The sequence below is a fragment of the Arachis ipaensis genome, chromosome B09, assembly GCF_000816755.2.
Source record: "Arachis ipaensis cultivar K30076 chromosome B09, Araip1.1, whole genome shotgun sequence".
Taxonomy (NCBI): domain Eukaryota; kingdom Viridiplantae; phylum Streptophyta; class Magnoliopsida; order Fabales; family Fabaceae; genus Arachis; species Arachis ipaensis.
The window spans coordinates 142,923,896-142,930,150 of NC_029793.2; the positions used below are offsets into that span (position 1 = coordinate 142,923,896).

The 6,255-nt window shown below is 39.7% G+C and overlaps 1 long non-coding RNA gene across 1 annotated transcript in view; it reads left to right on the top strand.

Annotated features, from left to right (window-relative positions):
- The window catches only part of LOC107619803, a 6,319-nt gene extending 1,707 nt beyond the window's left edge, over positions 1 to 4,612 (top strand). Inside the window, exon 2 of the long non-coding RNA XR_001615803.2 lies at positions 2,768 to 4,612. This is a non-coding gene — a long non-coding RNA (uncharacterized LOC107619803). The remainder of the gene's footprint in view (positions 1 to 2,767) is intronic.

Sequence of the window (6,255 nt, forward strand, 5' to 3'; positions counted from 1 at the left end):
TTGTCCTTTCCCTTTCTGTCATTTGTAATCATGGCACCCAAATATCTCCCAAGGTATGGCACCTCTTTATATCCACTCTTCTGGACTATTTTTTTCTCTGAGGTTCTGTTCCATGTTCTTAGAAAACAATATAGACGTTTTTAACGCATTTATCCCTAGCATCGATACATCACAAAATACTGCTAAAGTTTCATTGATCACTTCCATTTGTGCCTCCGAAACTTTAGCAAAAATAAGAAGGTCGTCGGCGAAAAGTAGGTGGGCTATGGTGGTTCATCCCTTCCAGCAACCATAGGTTTCTAGCTTCTTTCAATAACTCTATCCTTTATAAGATGGGAGAGCTTGTCCATAGCAATCACAAATAAGTAAGGAGATATGGGGTCTCCTTGCCTTTTATATCCACTCTTCTGGACTATTTTTTTCTCTGAGGTTCTGTTCCATGTTCTTAGAAAACAATATAGACGTTTTTAACGCATTTATCCCTAGCATCGATACATCACAAAATACTGCTAAAGTTTCATTGATCACTTCCATTTGTGCCTCCGAAACTTTAGCAAAAATAAGAAGGTCGTCGGCGAAAAGTAGGTGGGCTATGGTGGTTCATCCCTTCCAGCAACCATAGGTTTCTAGCTTCTTTCAATAACTCTATCCTTTATAAGATGGGAGAGCTTGTCCATAGTGATCACAAATAGGTAAGGAGATATGGGGTCTCCCTGCTTCACTCCTCGTGTTGGCTGGAACTCTTTCGATGTGCATCCATTCTAGAGGACTTTAAAGGAGACAGTTGAGACACAGTTCATGATAATTCTCTTAGCATGTCCTCCCACCCCAAACTCCAAAAGCTTCTTAATAAATTTCCATCCTAGTCTGTCATAAGCCTTTTCAAAATTTATCTTGATGGCCATAAACTTTCTCTTCCCCTTCATCTTCTTTATGTCACGTGTCATCTCCTTAGCAATGATAATGTTGTCTTCCAGGTACAATACTAGACTGGTAAGGAGCTATTCTATCAACAAGCTTCGGTTTGGTTATAGCCACCAAAATCTTTGTGATACATTTATATACCACATTACATAGTGTAATAGGGCAAAATTGAGTGATAAAGTTTGGCTGTTCCAATTTGGGTATAAGGGCTAAGAGAGTTTGGTTAGTGTCTCTGATTTCTTCTGGATTTCTCTACAAAAACTCAACGTATTTGCAAAAATTCTCCTTAACCGTATCCCAATACTCCTTGAAAAAGAATGCTGAAAATCCATCTTCCTTAGGTGCTTTAAACGATCCAATGTGAAACAGAGCCTGCTGAATTTCAGTCTCCAAAGGAGTTTTTTGAAGGGAGTTGTCATCAATCACCTCTAGAGGAGGGTATATGGTTCGCGTAAATAAAGCAGGAGTGTCATCTATATCATCTAGGTATAAATCTTTGTAGAACTCCACTGCTGTTTTTTGTAACTCACTCATGTCCTTACACCAGTTCCCCTCTCTGTCTCGTAGCTTTAGCATTCTGTTTTTGCTCCTTCTAATCATAGTCTTCGTGTGAAAAAATCTCGTATTTCGGTTCGCATCAACAACAAATTGCTGCCTTGATTAATGCATCCACATAATTTTCTCTTGATTCAGAATCTCTTCTAATTCTGCTAAGAGCTCCTTTTCTAATCTCTGAAGAAAACTGTTTCTTCCTTATGCGTCATTCCTTTGAATACCTTCCAGCCGGTTCAAAAAGCTTCTTTTCTTTCTAAGAACATGACCAAAGATCTATTTGTTCCAAATTTTAAGTTTTTGGGTGAGAGTTTTCAAGTTATGATAAAAATGGTTATTTTGGTTCCAACTCCTTTAAATGAACTCACTAAATTCCGGATGTGTAGCCCATATGACTTCAAAATGAAAAAGGTTTCTCCCCCCTATCAATTCGATTCGGTCTTAAAACTGCCAATAAAGGGTGATGGTCTGAATACACCCTTGGAAGGATTTTCACTCTAGCATCACCAAATTTTGTTATTCACTCTGCATTAGCTAAAGCTCTATCCAACCTTTTGAAGACTCTATCCAATCCTTCCCTTTGCCTCTTTTCAGGTATACTTCGATCCCACAAAGCCAATATCAATGAGTTTGCATTTGTTTATCCATTCTCTAAACTTTTGACAAGCATAATCATCAATTCTGATCCCTCCCTTCTTTTCTCCCATTTTAGCAATTTCATTAAAATCTCCCAATAGCATCTAAGGATCCTGAATCTCATCAGCTATTTTTTAATTTTGTCAAAAAACTCCTTTATGATTCTCTCATGGGGGCTGGTATAGACAGTCGTTAGATTCTATTTTCTAACTCCGGTGTTTGTTAATCTAAGTGAATGTATTGGTGAAATAGTTCTATGGGCTGTATTTTAAAATGGGGGTTATTCCATAACACCCAGATGCCCTCTGAAAAACCCATAGCCTCCTCTACAATATAAAACTGAAAACCAATGAATTTAGTTACCTCCTGAGTTTTTCTACTTTTGCACCTTGTCTCAAAAAGCAGAACAATGTCTGGCTTCTTCTGCTATCAAATTTCCTTTAGAGTGCGAATTGTGGCTACATTCACTACCCTTCTAATGTTCCAGACTAGAATAATCATTATATTTATAAGGATGGGGTATCTTCCCAGAGAAGCATCCTTCCAAGGAGGTATCCAGACGGAAAGCCTGTTTACAAGCATTTCATTTCATCCCCCTGAAGGGGAGATTCTTCCATATTGTCATTAGCTAATACTAATATTTCTTTCTCTACAGGTATTATGGCATTGATGGGGTCACTAAAGTTTATTGAAATAAATTCTGCGTTAAAATTGGGGGGCTTAGGATCATGTGGTTTTTCCATCATAATCACCTATTTTCCAGTATTTGAAACTTCTACGGATTGGTTTGGGCTGTGGGCTTCAGATTCAGCCCAATTCTCCTGGAAATAGTTTAGGGGGCTGTTAAATATCATGCTGGTTGTTAATAAGTGGTCTTTGTGTGTGTTTAGGTTTGGGCCAATCTGTGTGACTTGGTTTTAGGTTTCTCTTTGTGGTTTCTGTTTTAGATTTGTGGTTACATTTGTGTTTACATCTTTGGCTTTTGGGTTATCGTTGTTAGTGTGGGCTTGTTTGGAGCTGGCTTTGGTCAGGGGATGTTGGGTTTGGTCTTTATTCTGTTTGTTAACTCTAGTTAATTTGGGTTGGGATGCTTTGTCATTTCCTCTTTTATCATTAGTGGCCTCAGCTTCTGACACCTCATGATTAGGTAATTCTTATACCTTCTCATTTTCAATATGCAAAATTTCGAATCGAGATGCATGTCTCCCTGTACCCACATTCCTTCCTTTTTAATTCTTATCATCACCTTTACTCGCACCTACTCCAATTTTCACTCCTTTCTTTCCACGTGTATTACGTTGTACAAGCATATATGGTCCAAAATTGTCGTTGGAAGCTTCCATGACTTTTTGTTGTAATTCATTTTCTACCCTCTCCTTCAACATATGATCCATCTCATTTTCCTTTCTCCCTCTCTGCCTGAGCTTGCTCTACTGCATTTTTGCTTTGTTGTTTTCTGGACAGTTAGCTTTCTCGTGCCTAATTTTATCGCATTGGAAGCAAACTTGATGAATTTCTTCATATACAATTTTGTGCACTTGTCCATTTATAAGGTATTGGGATACCAGGGGCTTGTCCAGTTCTACCTCCACACACAAACGTGCAAACTTTTCTCTTGTGATCTCAACTATATTAGTGTCAAGTTTAATGGTTCTTCCCACAATCCCACTAATCTTCTGTAAAATGGCTCTATGATAATATTCAATAGGCAATTTTGGCAGTCAAATCTAGACTGCTATCTTATCAATTACTGCCGTGGTAGGATTGAAATTCGGTTTCCATAGCCGAATAGTAAGGTAGTGATCCAATACCTTCCATGGCCCCTCCATCAAAGCGTAGTCCAGATCACTAGAATTATGGAATTTTATTAAGAAAAAATTATTTCCTAGATCAATAACATTTATACTCCCCATATTATCCCACATAGCCTCCAAACGCCTTTTGAGAGTAATGAGAGAGATCTTCCTCCCCAAGATCTTGACAATGATGGTCTTCCATCAATCTTTTCGTAATTCCCTCTGCACTCCTTCACTAATGACTAAGTTGTATAATCCATTTGGCAACTTCTTTATGAGAATATCCAAGTCATCATCACTTTCATCAGCTTTCATATCATCCTGCATGACTGTCTCCTCCTCCTTGTGCTTCTGAGACGCCTCTCCCTCTTGGTATGCCTGGTTTCCTTTTTTTTACCATTGAGGCAAAAGAAAATCTTTTTAGTTGCTATTTTACTAACACCTATCTCCTCCACAGCAGCCAACTCATGGATAGTGGGCTCCTCCATTAAGTTCCTTGTGTCATCCACCATCCAGTCTTCAACTCTAGCTGGATTGGCTTCCTTGTCGAGAATTCGTCCCCTTGAGTTGCAATTTTGCTCTTTTTCAGCTCCTTTTTGGAAGTCTCTTCATCTTTTTTGGGTGTGTTTTTCGGCGTATAAGATCTAGATGCCCCACCTCTCACAAATCCATCTTTCATGGTGGTAGTCTCTAAAGGAGACTTAACAAAAAATTCAGCAAGACGTAAAATATGAAAATCTTAGCAAACTGTATTTCTCTGCGACCTAGGGTATGGTGGTTAGTCTTCTTTGAACATAGCCAATTTTCTTTCTTTGTTCACCACACAAGATAGAAAAATCCCTTTTATATTAATCTAGCCATAAAAGACCCACACTTATTAAATAATCATAAGTCATGACCAATGAAATATTGGGCTGTCCCAAACTCCTAAGAGGCCTGCTACACATACAAGTCTTTTTGGCTTACAAGTCTTACAAGTTGGCACAAGCCCAACAAAAAACAAGCATTACACTCCCACATTCAAGAGTAAATAAACGCACGTTATTCAACCACTTCCTGTTTCCAAAGCGCGTTACTCACCATGCATTATAAACGACTCTTCTTCTTCTTCCTCCATGAAAACGAGTTTCTTGCCAAATTTGAAGATAATGGAACTTTAGAAATACACCCAAACGATTACAGAAATACACTCAAACGATTACAGAAATACACCCAAAGGATTACAGAAATACACCCAAACGTTTACAGGAATTCACCCAAACGATTATAGAAATACACCCAAAGAATTACAGAAATACACCCAAAGGATTACAAAAACTACACCCAAAGAATTTAAGAAATACACCCAAAATTCGTTGAAGTACACCTTATGATCTTACTGGCGTTTAAACGCCAGTAAGGAGCATCTGTCTGGCGTTCAACGCCAGAACAGAGCATGTTTCTGGCGTTGAACGCCAGAAACAAGCAGCATCCTGGCGTTCAGACGCCAGAAATGCACACTGAGGAAGAGCTGGCGCTGAACGCCAGAAACAAGCATCTGGCTGGCGTTCAACGCTAGAATTGCATGCAAAGGCATTTTACATGCCTAATTGGTGCAGGGATGCAATTCCTTGACACCTCAGGATCTGTGGACCCCACAGGATCATCTCAGCATCTGTGGGCCCCACAGGATCCCCACCTACCACCACTCACTCTCTTCCCTCTTCTCAATGTTCATCCTCTCTTCCCAATAAACACTCTTCCCCAAAACTCTTCACCAATCACCTCAATCTCTCTTCCCTATCACTACTTCACCACTCACATCCATCCACTCTTCCCCATAAACCTACCTCATAAACTCCACCTACCTTCAAAATTCAAAATCAATTTCCCACCCAAAACCCACCCTTATGGCCGAACCTTACCCCCTCCCTTCCCTATATAAAGCCCTCCATTCTTCTTCATTTTCACACAAAACAACCCCCTCTCCCCCTTCTTGGCCGAAACACATCTCTCTCTCCCTCTCCTCCATTTCTTCTTCTTCTTCATCTATTCTTTCTTCTCTTGCTCGAGGGCGAGCAATATTCTAAGTTTGGTGTGGTAAAAGCATAAGCTTTTTGTTTTCCATTACCATTGATGGCACCCAAGACCGGAGAACCCTCTAGAAAAGGGAAAGGGAAGACAAAAGCTTCCACCTTCGAGTCATGGGAGATGGAAAGATTCATCTCCAAAGCTCATCAAGACCACTTCTATGATGTTGTGGCCAAGAAGAAGGTGATCCCCGAGGTCCCTTTCAAGCTCAAGAGAGAAATGAGTATCCGGAGATCCGACATGAAATCCAAAGAAGAGGTTGGGAAGTTCTAACAAA